The following is a 25,601-nucleotide window of genomic DNA, read 5'->3' as shown; positions in this document are numbered from 1 at the left end:
GTTCTTGTGTTTTGCCCCCCAATTAATTCAAGATTTAGATGGCAATTCAAGATTTCCTCTACCCAATTTTCTTTGAGTTGTGTCTAAGTTGTGGGAAGAATGGGTGAGGGACTTTCAAATATCAAAGCTTTGGGGGCAAATAGTATCTGGGCCTGGATATAGTCTGTTAACATGGATGTGCACTGAGATGCAGATAATCTAATCTGGGTTTTGGCTGTTATCATCTTCTCACTCTGGCATGTGCAGACATGTCTGCATTTGCATCTGGTTAATGGTTATTAAGTTTTCCCTGGCATTGAACTCTTCCCCTCATCCTGACAGAGAACTCATAAAGCCCAGCACAATTTAGCAGCCAATGTCTCCCCTACCCAGGGCTGCACAAGGCTGGGAACAGGTGGCAGAGACAGCAGTGTGCATGGACTCTTCCTGGAGATAGACAGTGGCATCTACTATTTTTTTCTCCTTAGGCAGAAGAGAAACAACAAACCAGGGGACAATATTAAATGTTTAAGGGGAAAAACATTTTCTTGACACAAATTTATCAGTTTAACCTTTAAACAAAATTAAACAAATTTTCCTTGTTGTGACATTGCTGAGGAGCTTAGGATGCTGATGTGCACCATGAATCTCCAAGAGAAAGTATATCAATGCAGCAATTATCTGTCTTATTTGAGCAGCTACCCTGGCACAAGTGATCCCTAGAATACAATTTGCGGAACGCTGTTCCAGTAAACTATGTAATACTGGCCTGTTGTTACTGTTCACTTAATCACCAACACAGATCAGGGTGTGAGGGTAGTTTGACTCTGTATCTGAGAATCTGGCATCTCATTTCAATTCAGTTTAAGTTCTCCTTGACACTACCTCAAACAATACGCAAATGTGAACCTCCGGGGGATAAATGGGAATGAGGCATGTTAAACAAACCTCCAATCTCTTTATGCTTCTCCATTTCTAAGTGGTCATGTCAAACTAGAATTCTATTATTTATTTAAAAAAATTAGAAGCAGGGCATTTGGGAAAGAATACTGGGCAGGAAGTGGAATATCCAGTCCTGGCTATACCACTAACTGGTTGTGTGGCTTTCATCAATGCACTTCCCCTTTTGGGGCCTCAGATTTTTCATTTTATATTGGGGATGATAAAGAAGGGAGAGGTTGGGCTTACCTTTCCATTCTGATGGCATTCTGCCTAGTGACCAGTCACTGGTTGATGGATCTATCTAGCAAACTAAGTAAGAAACTATTTCTCACAGTGCATCAGCAGCAGGAGGCATCAATATTGACAATCCCATATGTTTACATTGCATTTTGCAGTCATTCAATCTTTTCACAACAGTTACTTCACCTGAACCTTAGAATAGCCAATGATATACAGCAGGGATTATTATTCTTTTTACAGACAAGGGGAAACCCCATTTCAAATATTTCACCAAGGTCACTCAGCTCTTCAGTGACAGAACTGGGCTTGAACTCTGGCCTTCTGACTTAAGAGTCCATGTGTATTTAATGATACTGTGTTTCCTTCCCATTCTGAAACCCCAGCAGGGAGTAGTTTTACTCCATTCTCCATTGCTGCCAGACAATGTGTCTCTAGGGAATGCGGTACTCATTTTTTCTGAGAGGAAAACACAATGTTAACTCATACAACATAATAATTTTATGGTTTGAATGAAAAAAAATTGCTCCTGTCAAATTCAACTTATATTACAAGACTGAATAAAAATTTTATGTACTGGGTGAAGGAAAAATACAGAAAAAAGTATCCTGAGTGGATGAGCTTAAATTATCTCTCATTTGAATGAGTTCATTTCCCAAAGAGAGTTTCATCAGGCTTTTTAATTAAGAACAAATTGTTCATCTAGAGTCAGTAATTTTCCAGTGACCTCTTCTTAACACTCCCATCTAAGGTGACAGAAATGACAATAGGACTTTCAAATTAAAAATGTCAAGCTCTTGCAGATATTGGGCCCTTCAGTTCAGTAACTGAGTCAGGGAAAGGAGGTGACTTGGGGGAAATAGTAACATTTTAGCCAAATTTCTCCCCTAAAATAAAACTCAGTGGTGTTAAAGAGGCCTTAAGTTTGGCAGAAATTGACACTAGAGATTGGATACATCCAGTAAAGTGTTTAAACAGGAAAATGTATGCAAATACACACACACACACACACACACACACACACACACACACAAGTATGTTTATGTAACATTGCCTCAACATGGAAAAAATTCAAAAGGATACTTCCAAAATTGCTAATATGATGTTATTACAGCAGTAGTTGCAAGTGGGGTAGAGGGCAAGTAAGATGGGAAAAGGGAGAAGGAAGCAAAAGAAAAGAAAAAAAAAATAACTAAAAATAGAAAGTATGAATGATAGGATAACTTTTATTTTTTTATATAAATTTTTATGTGTGTACAAATCAAAATTTTAAGGGAAATATTATAGCAGGTGTTTTATGAGATACTAAAGCATTTGAGAACCCTGAAGAATAAATACTGTGTCAGGGACTGTAGGGGATGAGGCTCAAGAGCTGGGTAGAGACAGGAGTAAGGAAGGCTAAATGCAGAATGTAATGGAGCTTAGATTCCTTTGGAGGTCAAGGGAGAGCCACGGGGAAGTTGTAACTAGGAGGGTAACTGTTTTAAACTTGAGGGTTAGGTCATTTTTTGTCAGTGTGGTGTGATTAGATAGGTCATAGGAGGAGGGAACTAATGATCCTTAGTGATGAGTTCCTACACTAGGGCAGTGGTAATAGGATCAATTCGAAGTACAGAAATTCAGAAAAAATAAGTGGTAGTGCCATCATTATCTTTACAAGTACTACTTTACATGTTCACTATGACTACACTATTACTATTACCATAACTTAAGTGCAACTATTTAATTAGCGCTTACTGTGTACCAGGTGCTACATCTAAAACCATGTTTGTTATCTTAACTATTACAGTAACCATGAAAGATGGGCACCTGGCTGCCAAATACTGTACAGAGCATCATGTGAGGCATGAGAAAGTGACCTTAGCAAAGAGAAGAATCAAACAGAAACCAAAATTTTCAAGACAAACATGGCTTAAAAACCAAGCCATGATATGTAACAGAAGCTACTACACTCACATGATTTTGACACCAAATCATTCAGATCCAAATGTTCTCCAAAATGATCACAAACTGTTTTGACAGTAAATCGCCACATGCATGCATTCCAAAGATAAGAGCCCACTTCTTCCAACAACTCATCTGCTTTACAAACCCTATCCCTGCCCAGAACATACTTATTAATTTACACCCTGAAATCACTCCATGACTAACTCTAGTTACTAATAACCTCTAATCATTACAGAAATTCAAATATAAACTACTATGAGGTATCACCTCACATCTATTAGGAAAACTATCAAAACAAAATAACAAGTATTGGAGAGCATATGGACAAACTGGAAAGCTTGTGTACTATTGGTGAGAGAGTAAAATGGTGCAACCACTATGGAAAATAGTATGATGGCTCCTCAAAAAACAAAACAAAAAAGCACACACAAAAAAATAGAATTATAATATGATCCAGAAACCCCAAGTCAAAAACTAAGTCTACATCAAAAAAAAATTGAGAGGAAGATCTTAAAGAGATAAATGTACACACATTTTCAAAGCAGCATTATTCAAAATAGCCAAAAGGTAGAAGCAACCCAACTGCCCATCTACAGACAAATGGATAAACAAAATGTAGTGTGTGTATGTGTGTGTGTGTATATATGTGGTAGAATACTATTCAGCCTTTAAAAGGAAGGAAACTCTGACTTGTGCTACAACACTGATGAATCTTGAGAACATTACTCCAGGTGAAATAAGATAGACGCAAAAAGACAAATATGGTATGATTCCACTTATATGAGGTGTCTAAAGTAGTCAAATTCGTAGAAGCAGAAAGTAGAGTGGTGGTTACCAATGACTTTCAGGGAGGGGAGGAGCAGGGAGTTAACAGAGAGTTTCAGTTTTGCAATATGAAAAAGTCATGGACATCTGTTGCACATCAGTTTGAATATACTTAACAGTAGTGAACTGTACCTTTTAAAACTGTTGACGGGAACCTGGGTAGCTCAGTCGGTTAAACGTCTGACTCTTGATTTTGGCTCAAATCATGTTCTCAGGGTCCTGAGATCAAACCCCACATTGAACTATGCACTGGCATGGAGCCCGCTTAGAATTCTGTCTCTCCTTTTCCCTTTGCCCCTCCGCACTCTCACACGCATGTGTGCTCTCTCTCTCTCTCTTTCTTAAAAAAATGGTTGAAATGCTAAATTTAATGTTATATGTTCTTTACCACAACTAAAAATTTAAAACAAAACCTTCTAAACTCCTTTCTGTGACCTCCTTCTTTGCAACTACTACTAGGACAGATGAGATGGGACTCCCCCATACTCAAAAAGTTTATAAATTCAGTTCTGTATGATCAGCAGCCTTCCCTCACGATTTCTGGGGGACTTAGTGTGCCATGTACACCCTGCAGGTCACAAGTCCACAAATATAGTGCTCAAGAACATGGGCTTTGAAGACAGACACATTACAGGCCCTTGAAGTTCTGGCATTCACTAGCTGTAAAATTTGGGGAAATGTATGAAACCTCTCTGATACTTCCTTCTTCACATGGGGACAGAATAAGAGTGCTTACTGCATAGGGTCATCGTGGGTATTAAGTATGATAATAAATGAAAGTCTGGCATAGTGCCTGGCACACAGTAAGATGGTGCTTAATAAATGTAGCTTCTGATAGTGCTCTGTGCCCATTGATACCATTCCTTCCACTACTCCATCATTCTGAGTGGAAAGTGGGAAGGATTCCTGCCCCCTCCATCTGATGCTTCCTTTCTGTTTATTTCCTAAACTACCATTTATTGAGCTCCTACCAAGTGACAGGCCCTGGGCTAGGCCTTGGGAGTGTGATACACAAGTGCTACATCATAAATGAGTTTCACCTCTGGTAGCAGAGTGAACATGCACTCAAATAATACACAAAAGTAAACTGGAAGTGTGAGGTGAAGTGCTGAGAGTGAAGGGAGCACAAAAACATCTACTGTCAGGGTTCCAAATTAAAACACAAGTTTTACATTTGTTACATATGTGCAATAACTAGTTCCAACATGTGAGAGCGCTGGCATATACTGGGCACTCAATAAATCTTAGCTTCCTTTTATTTTAAGATACTTAGAAGCTTTGTTCTGCTTCTTTCAATATGTTATTATCCATAAATCTACTAGAGTCACAAGTTATAATAGGAGGTAGAATATCCTACAAGAGAAAGTCAGTGACTAGAGTGTTGTAAATTTTTGTTCTAAAATTTCTGTTTATTTCTGGAGGTCAGAATCCCAAGGGATAAGCAATGTAAAATTAAATAATATAAAATTAAAGAGGATAATGGTATGTAAGCCTCTACTACTGTAATGGTATGTAATAAGAACTTAGCAAACCTGATTTTTATTTTCCTCACTTGCATTTGCTTTAGATGCTGTGCAAAACAATGTAAAATAAATTCTCAATATATCTTTGTCTTTGAAATCAATCAATCAATCAATCAATCAATCAATCACTGTGTTACAGAACTGTTTTAAAACCCCATCTGCAGGAAAGTTAGTAGTGGTTGTAATAATAATAATAATAATAATAATAATAATAATAATAAGTTGTTTTATTGTGGGAGACTGAAAATAAGCTGGATAAAGGGTCTAAAGACAGAATGCATTAGCTTTGTTTCTTCTTCACAACACCTCTGGCCTTTTAAAAATAATTCCACCAGTTCAGATCCTTTTTGAGAAGAGGATCCAGAAACAGAGTACAATTAGTCTTGAGACTTTCCCTCTCTTTTCTTCCAAAAAAGAGGGAAAAAATTAAATCAACTTACTATATGCATGGTACTAAATATTTTTACATCTAATATCCCATTCTCCTCAGAGCATCTCTGCAAAATGAAACTAGTGTTCTCATTTTCCAAATGACAGACATGAGACTCAGAGATGTTCTACAACCTGCCTTGAATCACACAGCTGGTAAGATTCCAGGTCTGTGTAACCAGCAATCTGGTGTTAGTTCAAATTTCTTACCCTGGCAGGAGCTGTGACAGCTCCTTAACTGTTTTATTATTCTCAAATTATCCAGAAGGATGCCAGATCCAAGTATAACTTTTTCTGGAGATACTTAAAAATTGGAAAGCTGCAACAGGTACTGATCTGAATAATCTTGACTTTGAAAGCTTCTCAAGTTCTTGTAACTAAACAGATCACAAAAGAAAAGCTATCATAAATATTGCAGCAAGTTAAACTTTCTTTGGAGAAAGTTTCTGAATTCCATGTCTATGAATATCAAAGAAATAAGAATTGCAAGTGGGTATCCATATAATGCTGTGTTAACATTCACTGCTCATTCTCCCTCCTGCTTCAATGGTGGAAAAGATTAATATATCATTCAGTTAATACAAAGTGTAATTTATTTCCAGAGTGCTATGTTTCCTTTATAGCATCAAATCTGGCAGCTCTACACAAGTGCTGTTCTGTCAAGTGGAATAACGCTTTCAATGAACTTGTCTCTGGAATATCAAATGTGTAATCTGCTGCACAACACGCAATCCTACTGCTCAAGCCCTCATCATCTAGTCTACTGGCTTCCACGTAAAAAAAAAAAAAAAAAAACACTCCAAGGCCCTGACCTCAATAAGATGCAAACCAGCCACCAGAATCTACAAGATTAGTTCTAGTTTGTTCAAGTCCCATTCTGCAATTCTGCTTCTGTAACCACTGAGCATAAAGAGGGTAGGAATATTTCACAAACCCTAAAGTACTCTGGCCCTGGACAGACAATATTCTACAGAACAATGAGATTTATATTGCTTCTCCCAAGAAGAGTGCATTCCCATGGAATCCTAATACCCTCTCCTGGGACCCTCATTGGGTAATGCTTAGATGCTCCAAAACCTACACCTTGGCCAGCAACTAGGTTTTGCCGTTCTGTCATACTGCCCCAGTTCTTTAACAGAATTTTATCCAGCTAGACATCATGCTTCTAAGAAACAACAAAGGGAACTCAAAAATATCTACTTTGCTAGTAACAATGAGCCCAGACCCTTTCCTTCCATGAATTCATTCCTGGGCTGCTCTTTTCTGATCTTTTTCCCCTTTAGCTACCACGAGACCTCAAGATTTACTTGTGGCTCCCAGAACATGAACTTTGTGTTTCCGTCTCATCTCTCCCAGTGTAAACTCAGGTTCACCTAAGGACTGTGTGAATTTGGCTTATCCAATTCATTTAACAAAAAAAATACTTATATGTGCCAGCATTATTCTAGGTGCAAAGAATAACAAAGAAAGTTATATAAAGTGATAGATGCTAAAAAGAAAAACTAAATCAAGAAAGTAGATGGGGAAGGATAACTCAAATGCAAACAGGGTCATCAAAGAAGGCCTCACTTTGGAAGTGATATTTTAGCAAAGACCTAAATGAAATGAAGGAGAAGGCTGCTAGTTGAGCTGCCTCAGGTAAGAGTAACCTGCCAGATGTAACAGTCATGGAGAACATGAATGATAGAGTCAAGTGGGTCTATCTCTTGCTATTTAAGAAAGGATCAACATATTGCTTATTACTTATTTTCTCTGAGCCTCAATGTTTTCAACTATAAAAATCTCAAAGGAATTTTTAGTTTCAGTGAGATAATATACATAAAACTCAAGTCACTTCATTGCAGCTCGATCAGTGTTATTTAAATAGATAAATGATATATAAGTAGACAGAGAGATGGGCAGATTGACAAGAGAATATGGTAAAGTAGGATAGGATTAGATAGGACAGAAGAAGATGCAACAGGGCAGGATAGCTCAAGATGGCCACATGGGTAGTTAGAGAGATAATATCCATCTAGGCCCAGAGAATCCAACATTACTACTTAGCCCCCACTTAACTGGGGCACCTAGCTACACAATCCATAATGTAGTCTCCTGATTTGTGTCCTAGACATAGCTCTAACACTAAAAATTAGTGTGACTTTGGATAACTCATCCAGTACTTTTGAGTTTTATGTTCCTCATCATTTAAAGAGACCAAAGCACACTAAATAATTGTTATGGCTTCTTCAGGTCTGTTACTATATGTTTCAATAACGCCCAAAATTTATTTTTATGGGCTTTACCACAGTTAAATAAAGGAGTGATATTTACACAAAGGGGTATAGGTTTTGTCATTTCTTAAAATAGCAAGAAACAGTCTCCAGAATATATCATGTTAGGCCACAAAACAAATCTCAATAAATTCAAAAAAGACTAAAATAACATTATGCATCTTTTCCAACCACAACGATATGAAACTAGAAGTCAATCCAAGAAAAAATTTGGACAGAACACAAATACATGGTGGCTAAATAACATACTACTAAAAAATGAAAGGGTCAACCAAGAAATCAAAAAGGAAATAAAAAAATACATGGAGACAAATGAAAATGAAAACATAATAGTCCAAAATCTTTGGGATGCAGCAAAAGCTGTTTGTTCTAAGAGGGAAGATTATTGCAATACAGGACTCCATCGCAAAATTTAAAAAAATCTCAAATAAACAAACTTTGTATATATCTAAAGAAGCTAGAAAAAGAAGAACAAACAAATCCCAAAGCCAGTAGAAGTAAGGAAATAATAAAGATTAGAGCAGAAATGACTAAATTAAACAAAAGAACAGTTCAATGAAACCAGGAGCTGGTTCTTGGAAAAAATAAAATAAAATTGATAGCCATTTAGCCAGACCCAACAAAGAGAGAGAAAGGACTCAAATAAATAAAATCAGAAATGGACGAGAAATAAGACAAGGTCCAAAGCATGGCAGAGAAGGCTGAAAAGAGTGTGAAGATTGCTCCTAGAGCAGTTGTGTATATAGAAAGTGAAATTTGGGGCGATATTACTATAGGACCTAGGACAGTGATTCACTCTAAAGCATGAATTATTGCAGAAGCTTGGCCAAGAGTGATCGGTGAAGGTAATTTAAAAGAAGAACAAGTGTGCAACTACATGGATGGAACTAGAGGGCATTATGCTAAGCAAAACTAGAGAAAGACAAATCTATGACTTCACTCATATGAGGACTTTAAGAGACAAAACATGTACATAAGGGAAGTGAAGCAAAAATAATATAAAAACAGGGAGGGGGACAAAAATATAAGAGACTCTTAAATATGGAGAACAAACAGAGGGTTACTGGAGGGGTTGTGGGAGGAGGGATGGGCTAAATGGGTAAGGGACATTAAGGAATCTACTCCTGAAATCATTGTTGCACTATACACTAACTTGGATGTAAATTAAAAAAATAAATTGAACAATACTGTATTATAAAACTAAATATAAATAAATAAATAAATAAATAAATAAACTAAAAAATAAAAGAAGAACAGGTGCTTATCATAAATGCTTACCCTAATAAGATCACCCTTGATGCTTGAAGATCCAAAGCCGAAACCTATGATCAATGGCAACAATAATGTGTTTGATATTGGCTGTTATTTCCAAACCATGAAAATGGGAGATAATGCAATTGAATCAAAAGCATATGTGGGCAGAAACATAATATTGACAAGTAGTTGCATCATTGGGGCTTGCTGCAACCTGAATACATTTGAGGTCATCCCTGAGAATACAATGATCTATGGTACAGACTGCCTTCGTCAGGTGCAGACTAACCGACCACAGCCCCAGACACTACAGCTGGATTTTCTGATGAAAATCCTGCCCAAATACCACAACCTAAATAAGACTATGAAAGGAAGCTCAACTCCAGTTAAGAACTAAGAACAACATATGACGTCAAGATAACAGTTTGTTATATTTTTGAAAGGGCCACAGTGTTTATGCACTCTTAGCAATTCACAGAATAATATATGTTGACTTTATTTTATAAAATTGAGTCAGAGAGGAAAGTAATGGATTTTCCTTGTAACTGTCCTATATAATTTATATAAAATGCATTATTTTCTTCTATCCTTATTGCTTTCCTGAGAATTTACAGATTTGGTTCAATTTTCTTTTGTCATATAAAATGTTGGCTATGATTTTGGTTGTATAAAAGACCCCCTGTGATAAGAAAGGCATATTATTATGTATTTCTACTCTAGCATAAACTATACTAAATAAAAATGCTAATGACAAAAAAATAGAAATAAAAACCAACACCACAGAAATACAAAGGATTATAAGAGAATACTATGAAAAATTATATGCTCATCAATTGGACAACGTAGAAGAAATGGATAAATTCCTAGAAACATATAACCTCCCAAAACTGAGTCAGGAAGAAACAGAAAATTTGAGCAGACCAGCTACTAGAGATGAAATTGAATTGGTAATCAAACAACTTCCAACAAACAAAATCCAGGACCAGATGGCTTCACAGGTAAATTCTACCAAATATTTAAAGAAGAGTTAATGCCCATCCTTCTCAAACTATTCCAAAAGATAGAAGATGAAGGAAAGCTTCCAAATTCATTCTATGAGGCCAACATTACCCTAATATCAAAACCAAAGACACTAAAAAACAGGCCGGTATCTCTGATGAACACAGGTGCAAAAATTCTCAGCAAAATATTAGTAAACTGAATACAAAAATACATTTTAAAAAACCATTCACTAAGATTAAGTCTGATTTATTCCAGGGATGCAGGTGTGAATCAATATTTACAAATCACTCAATGTGATACATCACATCAAGAGAAAGGATAAAAATCATAGATCATCCCAAGGTCCCAGGGTGGCTCAGTCGGTTAAGTGTCCAACTCTTGATTTTGGCTCAAGACATGATCTCACAGTCGGGATCATCTCAATAGATACAGAAAAAGAATTTGACAAATACAACATGCATTCATAATAAAAGCTCTCAACAAAGTAGGTTTGGAGAAAACATATCTCAACCTAATAAAGGTCATATATGAAAATCTACAGCTATCATCATCCTCAACGGGGAAAAACTGAGAGCTTTTCCTCTAAGATCAGCAATAAGACAAGGATGTCCACTCTCACCATTTTCATTCAACATGTTACTGGAAATCCTAGCCAAAGCAATCAGAAAAATAAAAGGAAATAAAAGGCATACAAATTGGTAAGGAAGATTAAAATTTCCACTATTTGCAGATGACATGACACTATATTTGGAAAACCCTAAAGACTCCACCAAAAAACTATTAGAACTGACATATGAATTCAGTTAAATGCAGGATACAAAACTAGACAACAATATGCAAAAGAATGAAACTGGACCACCTTCTTACACCATACACAAAAATAAATTCAAAAGGGACTAAAGACCTAAATGTCAGACCTGAAGCCATAAAATTCCTAAAAGAAAATATAGGCAATAATCTGTTGCACACCAGCCTTAGTACTGTATTTGTGGATATGCCTCCTAAGGCAAGGGAAACAAAAGCAAAATTAAACCATTGGGACTACACCAAAATAAAACTTTTGCACAGTGAAGGAAATCAGCAACAAAACAAAAAGGTAACCCCCTCAATGGGAGGAGACATTTGCAAATGAGATATCTGATAAGGGGTTAATATCCAAAATATGTAAAGAACTTATACAATTCAACACACACAAAAAACAAATAATCCAATTTAAAAGTGGGCAGAAGACAAACGAACAAAGAAAAAATAGGTGAAGAAATGGACTCTTAAATGCAGAAAACAAGCTGGTGGCTGCCAGAAGCTAGATGGGTGTGGGAATGGGTGAAATCAAGGGGATTAGGAGCACACTGATCTTGTTCAGCACTGAGTAATGCATAGAGTTGTTGAATCATTATGTGGTACAGCTGAAACTAATATACTATTATATATAAATTATACTTCAGTTAGGGGCTCCTGGGCATCTCAGTCAGTTGAAGGTCTGGCTCGTAAGCTCAGGTCATGATCCCAGGGTCATGGGATCAAGCCCTGCATCAGGCTCTGTGCTGAGTGTGTAGCCTGCTTAAGATTCTCTCTCTCTCTTCATGAAGAGACACTTTTCCAAAGAAGGGATCTAGATGGCTAACAGACACATGAAAAAAATGCTCAACATCACTCATCATCAGGAAAATACAAATCAAAACCACAATGAGATACCATCTCACACCAGTCAGAATGGCTAAAATGAATGACTCAGGCAACAAAAGATGTTGGCGAGGATGCAGAGAGGATCTCTTTTTCACTGCTGGTGGGAATGCATACGGGTGCAGCCACTCCGGAAAACAGTATGGAGGTTCCTCAAAAAATTACAAATAGAACTACCCTACGATCCAGCAATTGCGCTGCTAGGTATTCATCCAAGTGATACAGTGGCACATGCACATGTTTCGAAGGGGCATATGCACCCCAATGTTTATAGAAGCACTATCAACAATAGCCAAAGTATGAAAAGAGCCCAAATGTCCATTAACAGATGAATGGATAAAGAATATGTGGTAGGGGCGCCTGGGTGGCGCAGTCGGTTAAGCGTCCGACTTCAGCCAGGTCACGATCTCGCGGTCCGTGAGTTCGAGCCCCGCGTCAGGCTCTGGGCTCATGGCTCAGAGCCTGGAGCCTGTTTCTGATTCTGTGTCTCCCTCTCTCTCTGCCCCTCCCCCGTTCATGCTCTGTCTCTCTCTGTCCCAAAAATAAATAAACGTTGAAAAAAAAAAAAATTTAAAAAAAAAAAAAAAAAAAAAAAAAAAATGTGGTATATACACACAATGGGGTATTACTCAGCAATCAAAAAGAATGAAATCTTGCCATTTGCAACCAAGTGGATGGAACTGGAGGGTATTATGCTAAGTGAAATAAGTCAGTCAGAGAAAGACAAAAATCATATGACTTCACTCATATGAGGACTTTGAGAAACAAAACAGATGAACATAAAGGAAGGGAAACAAAAATAATATAAAAACAGGGAGGGTGACAAAATAAAAGAGACTCATAAATATGGAGAACAAACTGAGGTTGCTGGAGGGGTTGTGGGAGGGGGGATGGGCTAAATGGGTAAGGGGCATTAAGGAATCTACTGAAATCATTGCTTCACTATATACTAATTTGGATGTAAATTTTAAAAAATAAAAAATAAAGCTAAATCAAAAAAAAACAAAAACAAACAAACAAACAAAAAAAAAAAACACCAAGTGTAAATAATACTTCTGGAACCAGAGAGCTGTGCTTTATAAAGTAGTAGAAAGCTGAATATAGTATGCATTCCATGTGTTTTATCCCAATAAAATACAATGGTTAGCTACAAAAAAAAAAAAAAGAACAAAACTAATGAGCTGAAGACAAACATTATTTAAATTGTTAACCTGTGTGTTTATTTGTTGTAAATTGGGGGAATTAAGATTCAGACTTTAAAAAGAGCAAGTATGGAAACAATATACTGTAATGGAGACTCTTAATTTTATGTCAAAAGCAAGAATGCAAAATTGTATCTGTGCAATAGTTCCAATTATAGAGAACTTAATGTAAGTAAGGGTGCACGCACATGTGCACACGTGCACGCACACACACACACACACACACACACAACCAGCATCAGAAAATATAAATTCTTGCATTTTTTAGACACCTTTAATTGGCAATGTTATGACTGACATCTAAAAATTTGTCACTTAAAAAAAAAGAATGAAATTTTGCCATTTGCAACAAATGGATGGAACTAGATGATATTATGTTAAATGAAATCAGTCAGTGAAACACAAATATCATATGACTTCACTCATATGTGGAATTTAATATACAAAACAGATAAACATAAGAGAGGGGAAGCAAAAATAATATAAAAACAGGGAGGGGGACAAAACATAAGAGACTCTACAATGTAGAGAACAAACAGGGTTGCTGGAGGGTTGTGTAGGGGGAAGGGGTGGGCTAAATGTGTGAAGGGCATTAAGGAAGACACTTGTTGGGATGAGCACTGGTGTTATACATAGGAGACGAATCACTGGAATCTACTCCTGAAATCGTTACTGCATTATATGCCAACTAAGTTGGATGTAAATTTAAAATTTTGAAAAATTAAAAAAAATATTCTCTCTCTCCTTCTGCCTCTCTCCCCCACTCTCTCTGTCTAAAAAATTAAAAATATAAATAAATAAACAAAACTTCAATTAGAATAAAAACAGTGAGCTCTTTAACATACACAACTTCCTCATAAGGAATAGGAAGAGTCACAACAAAGAAACATACGACAGTGAAAACAGAAATTAAAATTTTTAAAAACAGAAATGTATGGTCCAAGACCTGAAAGACATTATTTAACATGTATAGTAATCTTGACCTCTTGAACTTATCAAGTTCAGCATTTAAAAATAACTTCTATATAAATTTTCCATATTACTACAAGTGTAAATTTATCTTAATTTCAAGCTTTTAAAGTCTGTGCCAGGCAATAAAAATTAATGCAATTTGATTCCAATGTTATCTAATAATCACAATAACTTTTTCAATAAATATACAAAATATTAAATGAATGAATATGAAAAATATGCAAGCCTATTTCCTTGACCTTCATGATATAACATATTGTTATTTATAAACTGATGACCATTCATTCATTTGGGAGCAATTACTGGAGACTAACATGTACCAAGCACAGTGTCTTCATGCAGAGAACACAAATATGTCAAGGCCTTTGCCTTGGAAAAGCACAATTTAGTGGGAAAGACAGAGAAAAAAAATGCTAGAGTACTGAATAATAAATTCATAATCAATGTGAATACATGATATAAGTGTACCATAATAGAAAGACAGATTAATGACCCCTTGGGTAATCAAAGGTTTCAGAGGAGAAATACATTCAAGGAGTTTTCAAGAAAGGAAGACAATTTTTTCAACAAATATATATCATGCTCATAATCAGAAAAAAAGTGATAAAGAGTAATTATATCAAGGTGATTAGACTTTAGGTAATTATTTTTCTCTCTGGCCTTTTATTTTTTTGGATTGTGTCCAAATTGTGTTTTATAACTCTAATCAGAAAGTGATGCAATATTAATATTGCAAAATGAACTATGTGCTGTTTATGGTTAAGGTCCCTAAGTTTTATAACTAAAACTAGAGCTAACTTTTCTCTAATTTATCAAAAGTGACAGTAATCTGGTGACAAAAAGGTAAAAATTTAATCTTTAGTTTCCCAGCAAGGAAATAATATAGTCAACATTTACTATGTAGAACGCCATCCAGGAACACTAAAGAAACCCAGACAGCAACACTACTTGAACAACAGACAGACTTCATGCTTAGACTTTAAATCTAAGTCATTCCTGCCCCCACATCACTTCTGCATCTTCCACAGCCCAGGCACATTATACCACTTGCCATCTGTGAGTAGAGCATGCTGATTGGGCTCATACACTTGCCCTTCTTTGACTGTTTGCCAGACTTCTACACATGATTCAAGACTTACCTTCCACAATTTCTTCTGTAATGCCTCCCCATATAAAATGAAAACTAAGAATGAGATTTATATGTCAGGTTTTTTTTTTCCCAAAAAAGAGAATCAAAGGTTCTTAAGAAAGAGCTTTTCTAGGTGTGAGGCCTCTTCAGTCCAGGCCTTCCTTGTCTTTTAAGCCTGTTGGCCATGTTAGTCCTGCAACTCTGCCCCTCAATGATCCTTCCTAAATATACTGTGTTGTTCATCTCTTGTCTTCCTCGCTTTCAAATATGAGTAAGATATACTCATCCTTTGGTCTGGCCTCACGGATCCCTTAGATATCTAGACTCCCAAAAAGAACAGAGGCACTGGGAACTTTAAATCAAGAATATCACATGTGTCTAGTCATGTTAACATTATCATACTGACCAGAAGCTTTGTCTGACTAGTGAGTAAGACTGATTTTAATTCATGCCCTGTTATATAGGTCCTCAATAAAAAAAAATGGAAAACTATAGTTATTACTCAATAAATATAATTTGTGGAAAAAATATCTTCAAGATATATTCAACAAATTTTATTGAATTCTTACTACATGCCAGGCATTATACTTCATCAAGCTTGTGTTCTAGGGCAGGATACAGAGCAAGTACTTCCAGATAAAGTGATAAACTACTGCATAAAGAACTGCCTTTGGTATGAAAAATGAATACTCCATGTATTCTGGAGAAACTCTTTAGGGTTTAATTCATAGATGCCATTTTGATAATACCAGAGTTGGCTGAACCCTACTCCCCTAGGCTCGCAAGGCCACCTTTGCATTTCTCCCTATGAACACAATTCTTATCACTTAGAAATTATCTATTTATATTTCTATCTCTCTAAATAATATGTTTCTCAAGAACATAAGTCATATTTCATATCACTTTTTAAGAGTTTAACATAGATTTAATCATCTAGCAATGTGCCATAAAAGCAAATACAAAATGACTATAAACCATCAAAATCATTTACAATAGTAAAATCATGTTTCAGGCTCTACAAAATGTCCATAAACCTTTACACATATTGATTAAAAATGCACCCTCAATAGACTGTGAAGGAAGCATATAACACCAAAAAATTTGGCAAATTTTGACCTAAATTATCAGAGATGAGTAGAGATGAAAGTTCTCTGGTCAATTCTCTTTGGGCTCCCTCTCTCACACCAGCTTCTAAACTGGAATATGGCTGCCTACAAAAACTGATATGATAATGCACAAGGAATAAAAAGGCCTGCAACATAAATGGGGTGATTCTTCCTGTACCTAGAAATTCATATTAATTTCAAAATTGGCATATTATTCAAGTAGAATTCAAAGTTTGCCTACATTTTGAAGATAAACTGGAAACTTCAAAATAAATTTCATGTATTCATAGGATGAAATCTGAGTCTTGGAGGCAGGAAATAGGGAAGAGCCTCACTATGGTCTGCCATTGAGGGAACTCTAGTGAAAAAGCTTAAGACCCTCTCATCGATATCAATCCCTTATTTGAGAAAGCAGGCATACTATTTTATTATACCACAAATGACAGCTATCTAATAAAATTATGCCAGCTGTAATAATATGAATTAAGCTTTTCAATAACAACTTTCTTTTTTAGAATATGGAAAAAGCTTTTAAGAGATTATTTGGGATAAATGAGTTCTATGAAAGGAGAAATAAAAATAAATAACCAAGCTAATTGGTTTCTTCTTTCTGCCTTGATAAATTTAAAAGAAACAGCATTCAGAATAAAATTCTGAATTTTAGTTGTCAAGTTGTCAAGTATTTGAAGACCTAACAAGAATATAAATATGGCAAAATTTTGTAAAAAAGTCTCAAGTCTTTTCATTTTTATCATATACACTTTTCTTTCCTATTTCATTCTACATCCTAAATAATCTAAGAGAAACCTGAGTAAAAAAGTCCACCCAAAAATTATGTAGACAGATGTGTGAACAGTAAGAAAAACTATCATTGTCTTTGCCTTAGTGACAAAGGTAAAATATGCATGAATTATGTACAAGCTTAAACTAAAAGCTCTCAAAATATTTAAAAACTTTTAAATACTTAAAATTTTTAACCTACTTTTCCTCAATTTTCAATTGAAAAATAATTTAGCACTACAGAAAAAAATATAAGAAAAAGAAAGTAAAAATTCTGACAAAAACAATGGCAATTGACCAAAAAAGTGTCAACCCAAGACAACACTGACCATGCTCTAATAATAAAGTTTCCTTCTCCAACATTTCAAAGAATCAATGGTCTCTCCAGGTATATATGACCAGTCATGTCTGACATGGTGGCCTAACGTGCCAGCAAAAATTCTTACAAGGCCACTGTTTTAGGATTGTCAGTGCAAAGTAAGGCCTGCCAATTAAAGTCTAAAACTACTGTGATTAAAGGATATTGATATTTAAAAATTAAAGTCATTTTCCATCACAATGGAAAAAAATCCTATTTTTATCATTTTGCAAGCAACTAAGAATATAATTAGTTGACCAAGAGACTATGGTCATCCCTTCGAGTCTCTCTAATATAATTTTTTTATGTTCTTTTCAGAATTATGTTTGTCAACTTATTTCCTCACTAGTGCTTCTTCCCAACATCACTGTCTACCTGGAGAACTCAGCAAACCTCTTCTATCTGTTCAACCACACCCAGTATTACTTATGTTATTTGTGGAGACTACCAATTAAATCAGTAATGACAGATTAATCAAATCGAATACAGTCCTATGGTAGAACTGGAGTATAAATTATATTTCTCATAAGATTTCTTTTTCAACAGAATTTTATATTATTAGTAATAGCTCACATTAATATATGATGCTGTGCTTATGGTTGGAGTGGGTTGGAGAATGAAAAAGTTGTTACACTGAAAAAAAGGATCATGTGGAAAATGGTATATTATTTAAAGAGCTCTTATGGCAAAAAGTTATTATTGAGGAATTCAGTATTTTTCCACCCCATTTCTGACCACATTTGTTTCTAGCATTATTCAGTTGCTGACATCTTGATTCTTCTCATGTCCATTGGTACAAAGTATCAATACCCCCCTCCTTCCTTAGTTTGGCTCTGATTTCTAACTCTGGTTGATAATTTTACCTCTCTACCTAACACTTCACATAACAGAGCTGGTCCTAGTATGAATGCTCACTTTTGAATCCCATTCTTCCTTCAAGATAACTCAAATATTACATCCTCTTTGAACTTTTTTAAATAACTAGTCATGTCTCAGATATACACACCTTCCCAGACACAAGCACAACCTTAATATTCACAAAGAATTTTGTGGATATCCTAGGAATTGCCTCATTTTGTTTATGTGGCAGTCTCCATACTCTAGGATCTCCTTGAGTCTAAAAACCATATCTTGTTCATTTTATATCTTCAAAGCTTTATACACAACTTCATTAAGATTTACTGAGTACTTTACATATGTTCACATATTAAGCCAGATACTAGAAATAAAATAGCAAAAATAGGCATGATTCTCTGCCTTCATGAAGTTTATAGTCTCTTAGGAGAGAGAAATTATTCATAATCTCAAAAATTGATTATAAATTTGTAACCATAGGCTTCTATACTTCTATAGTTCCTATGCACATATAATTGAAAAATCAGGCTTCAGCAGGGTGACCTCTCTGAGGAAGGGACATGTGTACAGAACTCAGAAAGATGAATTAATCAGGCACACAGATGAGAAACGAGCATTCCAAGTGGAAAGGGCACAATGAGCAAAGAATACGTAGCAAGAGAGAAAACAGTGAATATAAGGGACTGAAAGAAGGCCAAGATGGCTGGCATGCTGAGTGTGAGGATGAAGGCAGTACAAACTGAGCCTGGAGATGTACGTAAGGATCAGATTTTGCAAGACCTTGTAAATATGGAAGGATTTTTGTCATTATTCAAAGAAATTTGTGAAGCCAATGAAGTTGGAAGTGACAGGATAACATGATTAGATCTGTGCTTTCACACATCTTTGTGGGTACAGAGAATAAAAAGGATGAAGGTGAAGTATATGTATTAGACCAGTAACAAAATTCTTACAGTAGTCCAGGTGAATGTTAATTTGGAATTAGAATGGGTCATTGGTGGTAGGAATAAGAGAAATTTGTATACAATTCAAAGAGTCTTAGAAGAAAAATCCAGTAAGACTGTATAATAGACTGGAGGTGGAGGTTGATGCATATGGAGATGTCAAGGATGATCCTGTTTTTTGGGTTTTTTTTTTTTCTGCAACTGAGGTTAGCACGGCCATTATCTGTCATAGAGAATAACAGAAAAGGACTAAGTTTGAAGGAGAATCGTGAGTTTGCTTTTGGACGTGTTGACTTTGAGGTACTTTGGGGATATAGAAGACTTGAAAGCAAATGGACAATGTATTATAAGGATCTAGAATTCAAGTGGATAATCTCAGCTGTAAATATAAATTTACCTATCACCTGAAAACAGCGATTAAAACTGTGACTGTGAATGAAATAGCCTGTAGAAAAAGTATAGAATGATGAGAGTAATAAGCCTAGGGCTGAAACTTGAGGGACTCTAGCACGCTGGACAGAAAGGATTAGAATGCAGAGAGAAAGAGAGAGAGTGAAAAGTCAAGGAGGTAGGGAGAAAAGAAAGAGACTTTCATGTTAAAATAAAAGGGCAAGAGAGGACATTTCAGGAAGGAAGATTTAGCCAACAGTGTTGAGACTGCTGAGACTTTAACTAAGATGAGGATTGGAGATGGTGCACTGGGATTTTTTAGAGTATCTAAAATGCAACATAACATGCTAATTAAAGACTCAGAAGCCGGAATGTCAGGTATCGAATCCAAGTTCTACCATTCACCACCTATGTGATGTCAGGAAAAACCATTAATCTCCCTATACCTCAGTTTCTTTATCAATAAAATGGGAATAATAATAATATTTATTGTAGAGGGTGTTATAAGGATGCAATGAGTTAATTACATAAATTATTTAAGACAGTGCCTTTCACACAGTAAAAACCATGTTGGCCATTGTTATTGCTAATAAGAAGAAGCTAGTTCGTAGATGAGGTTGAATACAAATAAAAGAAAAACAGTAACAAGATTTTGAGAAGTAGAGGGAGTGGAATGCAAAGCATAAGTAGGGGGATTAGCCTAAACTAGGAATACTATTAGTCTCCCTATTACAAAAGAAATGAAGAATGATGGGATACATGCAGATATATGAAGGTCTGAACCTTGTATTGAAAAATAAGACAGCTCCACTCTGATAACCTAAATACTTTTCTATTACAAATGGGAGCTAAAATCATCTGCTGAGAGTGTGGGCAGAGGAGTGTTTAAAATATTTATTATGGGGAAAAGAGCCAGTTGACAAAAGAAAAAAAAACATAATACAGTTGCCATGGAATACCAAGGGCCATTTGGTGAGATTGGTGAACTTAAATTTATCAAGGAATAAATCTATATCTAGTGGGAATCACTCTAGGAGCATTAACTGCTCAGAAGTAGGCATGGAGAAAACAAATGATTGGGTTTATTGAGTTCACTCAGGGATGGTATTCCACCAGAGAACAGTGATAAAATACAGCACAGAGAGGAAATGTAGGTCATTACCAAAAGTGTTATTTCAATAATGACATCATGGGCTGAATGAGAAGAAAAATTCATAAAGGAAAGGTTTCATGGTTGAGTGAAGGCAGAACAGTCAGTGGAATCAAGGTCTTTCTGTAGTTGAAAATGGATACAAGGTGAGGAGGTGAGACTAGAAAAGATAAGCTTGTGGTGAAAAAGTGGGAATTTTGAATTAGTGAGAGTTGTTGTTAAGCAATTACAGGCAATAGCAAAGACCAAATTATCACCTTACCACCATGGGAGTGAATGTCTAAAGCAGAGTAAACTAACAGGTCACTGAAGATGAGAAGGTGAAGACAGGTCACCTGTACATATTAAGTCACTGGCAATGGTGTTGGCCTTGTGCCAAAGATGTGAAAATGAGGAAGTGACTATACTCTGGTTTATATCTATGAGAGGAACAGTTTTGCTTCTACTGAATTTTGCTACATTTGAAATATGACCCAAATAATGGTTTTAACACTGAAAAAAGTTGAGAATATAATTTTGAAATTTCTAACATTACATGTACATATACCCTGTGACAAAAATATATTTTTTAAAATCATTATTAATCTGTTTTAAAGAGGAGAAAACTGGAGGTTGGGTAACTTGCCCAAAGGACAAATATTCTAAATGGCAAAACTTATAGTCATGTACAAATCTGACTGTAAACTAGATGGCCTCTAGAAACAACGGTACATGTATAGCTCCTTTAGTTCAACATTAGACTTACCTTGAACAATTGATGAATATGGCCCCCACATTTTGTGTGATGCTTACAAAAAGCATACAGAGCAGGAATATCAAGTCCCTTCTAAATTTGATGCTCCATCATTTGAATGACATGTCTTTTGAGATAAATAAGTATAAAAAGCTTGACCAATCCCCATGGTCCTAGAAAGATCTAGGCACAGAAATTTTCTGAGGTCCTCAAAAATACAATTGATAATGCCTCAATGAAACATTCTCAGAAACAGAGTAAATGTCATAGAAGTTTGTATGCCACTTAATTTTCTGGTTATTATTTGTCATTATAGACTGCAGAGTTTAAGTCTTCATTGGACTATTTTCAAAACCGTAAGTTGAAAGAGAAGAAATTTGATCTTGGTCCATTGAAGAAAATGATTCTATACCCAGAATTAGATTCCCTACTTTGCATAAATCCTATTTTGTAGGAGTTAATTATCCATAAAAAGAAATGAGTAGCTTCAGTCCTGTTTTAAAGCTTGATATACCATCACCAGGACTGAAAACTGAAAAGATCAATCTTTCAACAAATGGGAAGTTGTCTTCAAGCCATAAAAGATGTTTTGTATCTCAGAGAAGCATAAGAGAAAATGGATAAAAAAAAAAAGTGAGTGGAAAGTCATAGCAAACTGTCACTTGCCCCATACTTTTCTGGGTCATGCTCTCATAGACAAAAAGAATTTTTGGTCTTTTCCATCAATCTTGAGATTCTAGAGGTTTGAAAGTTACCGTGGTTCATTTTCAATCAAGCTCTTTATAGTGAGAAAATATTGTAGATATTTGTTGTTTCTTGGTGACCAAGAATCCATTCAAACTGATTCATATTTGGGGATTCCATTTTCCATTATTAGACCACATGCTTCAGAAAGACTCTCCAGGATCCAGGATCAGATGATGAGGCCTAGTCTGTTATCCTGTACCCAGTCATTACCTGAGGGATAAACATGTGACTTGAGCCAAATGAATCAGGATAAATAGAGCTGATCCTGGGTATTCTACTTGAGTGACAGAGAAAAGGCATTCGTACTTTCCTTTTGAATTTCAAACTATGTAGGTTGGAGCTATCTTAAAAACATAATGGAGGGGCAGGAGTTAAGATGGTGGAGAAGTAGGATTTACCTTATCCCTCAAACACAGCTGTATTTAGGTCAGAACACTTAGAATACCCAGGAAATCAGTCTGCAGAGTGGCAGAAAAATCTCCACAGGTGGATAGAGATAGCTTGGAGGGACAGAGGTTCATGCATGAGAATTAAGAGAGATAAAATGGTTGCATAGCCTGGAGGGAAGGGAATTCCTTCTGTGGAGAGACAAAAGTGAGAGAAAAAGAGGCTGTTCAAGGGCAGTATTATGTTAGGACAAGAGAAAACACCCCTCCGGACCATGAACTGGGGAACAAGAAATACAGAGAGTACAGGTTTCTACTTTGCCAACAGCCTTAAGAGCTAGAGATCAGAGATTCCAGGGGAGAGTGACTTTCTTCAGACTGGAGCCACCACTGTATTCACACACTTCGGGGGGAGGGGAGTCAGCTCCAGGCACAGTAGCCATCTCGAGGTACTCTTAGAGAAAACAGTCCCTTACCTTGAGTACTGTGGGAAGAGGGTATATTGTGTCCCCAAGAAAAAAATACCCTATGGGCGCCAGTCAGAAACTCCTTCTGGGATGAGAAGAGTGATGCTACCACAGAACTGGATCTAGGCAGTGTGTGGGATCCTTTAAAACATTGGGTTTTGAATCCCAGACAAACGCCTAAGAGGCGTGGAGACTGTGGAGCAGGACAAGCTAACCACCCATGCTGCTCTGTAAGGGCTGCCTGAAGAGCGTGGTTTGGGACACCTGGTCCAGGGAGAAGACACTGGGGTGTCTTTCCTCCACATCACTAACAGGATGGGGCTTCAGGAACAGCTCAGCAGCCCTCATGGGAGGCAGGACCTGCTTACACCAAACCCCCACCCCTCTGTGCCTGGCAACCACTTATCTACTAAAGCGGGACTGACTGGCCTCACCTCCAGACCAGTATAGCCACTGGTCCCAGATACCAAAAGACAAGTGTCCTATAGTTTTGTATGTTAGTCTGTTACTTTTTTTTTCTCTTTTCTTTTCTTTTCTTTGCTTCTCTTTTTCCTTCTTTTCCTTTGTACCCTCTGTTTTTTCTTTCCCCCCCTTTGGAATTGGATATATATACATATATATACACACTCTTTTTTCCCTTTATTTCTCTGTTTTGTTTATTTGTTTAATCGGGCATTTTAATTCTATTCTTTTTATACCTTTTCTGTATCTTCGTATTTATTTTCTTCTCTTTCTGGATTAAGCCTTATAGTTTCTTTGATTCTCTGCTTGGTCTTTTTTTTTCTGACTCTTTCATTTTTCTCTTTGTATGGGATCAGGTCCCCTGCTCTTTCCATTTTTTCAAGGGTTACTTCAACAAACAAATCAAAGCACACCTGTTAGAAGGCCCAAACAATCTACCACTAACAGCAAGGAGGAGCTTTGTAGAGGATTGACCAATGGGATAAAGCAGCCAAATATGCAGCAATACAGTACACATAACACACTCCAAAAACACTTCCTAAAGTGCCAGACCCTTGACTGTGTACTACCTTGAATATGGTAGTAGTTGTAGGTGCAGGACATATAACAAGCTATTAAAAACATATAAAAGACAGAAACCTAGTCAAAATGATGAAACAGAAGAATTCCCCTCAAAAGAAATTCCAGGAAAAAATGACAGCCAGAGAATTGCTCAAAACAGATATAGATAATATATCTGAACAAGAATTTAGAATAACAGTCATAAGACTAATAACTGGGCTTGAAAAAAGCATACAAGACAACAGTGAATCTACTCTTAGATTCAAGACCTAAGAAATAGTCATGATGAATTAAGATCATGACTATTGATCATGATCTCAGAGATCAAAGACCTAAGAAACAGTCATGATGAATTAAGAAATGCTAAAAATGAGATGCAAAATAAAGTAGATAAGGTGACAGCAAAGAAGGAGGAAGCAGAGGAGAGAGTAGGTGAAATAGAAGATAAAAGTATGGAAAATGAAAAAGCTGAAAAAAAGAGGGAAAGGAAACTACTAGACCACTGGGGGAGAATTAGAGACCTAAGTGATTAAAAAATGAACTAATATCCATATCATAGGAGTTCCAGAAGAGTAAAAAACAAAGAAAGGGGCAGAAGGTTTATTTGAAAAAATTATAGCTGAGAACTTTCCTAATCGGGGGAAAGAAACAGGCATCCAAGTCCAAGAGGCACAGAGAACTCCTTTCAAAATCAACAAAAAGAGACATGTCAACACCATGACATATCATAGCAAAACTGGCAAAATACAAAGATAGAGAATTCTGCAAGCAGCTAGGGATAAATGGGCTTTAACCTACAAGCGTAAACACATAAGGGTACTGGTAGATCTGTCCACTGAAACTTGGCAGGCCAGAAGCAAGTAGAAGGAAATTTTCAATGCACTGAATAGAAAAATATGCAGCCAAGAACGCTTTATCCAGCAAGGCTGTCATTCAGAATAAAAGGAGAGATAAAGGCTTTCCTAGACAAACAAAAAATGAAGGAGTTCATGATCACTTAACCAGCCCTGCAAGAGATACTAATGGGGACTCTGAGTGGAATGCTACAAAGACTGAAAAGGACCAGAAACATCACTATAAGCATGAAACCTAGAGTAACACAATGACACTAAATCCCTATCTTTCAATAATCAGTCTGAATGTAAATGGACCAAATGCCCCAATCAAAAGACATAGGGTATAAGAAGTGATAAAAAAAACAAGTTCCATGTATATGTTGCCTATAAGAGAGACTTATTTTAGATGTGTGGACACCTGCAGATTGA

At 36.2% G+C, this 25,601-nt stretch overlaps 1 pseudogene; it reads left to right on the top strand.

Moving 5' to 3' along the window:
- Nucleotides 1-8,843: 8,843 nt before the first annotated feature.
- Nucleotides 8,844-9,806, top strand: LOC115526115 (annotated as a pseudogene).
- Nucleotides 9,807-25,601: the final 15,795 nt, after the last annotated feature.

This window comes from Lynx canadensis, chromosome D1 (assembly GCF_007474595.2).
Source record: "Lynx canadensis isolate LIC74 chromosome D1, mLynCan4.pri.v2, whole genome shotgun sequence".
Taxonomy (NCBI): Eukaryota; Metazoa; Chordata; class Mammalia; order Carnivora; family Felidae; genus Lynx; species Lynx canadensis.
This window is presented reverse-complemented; position numbering and strand designations above follow the sequence as displayed.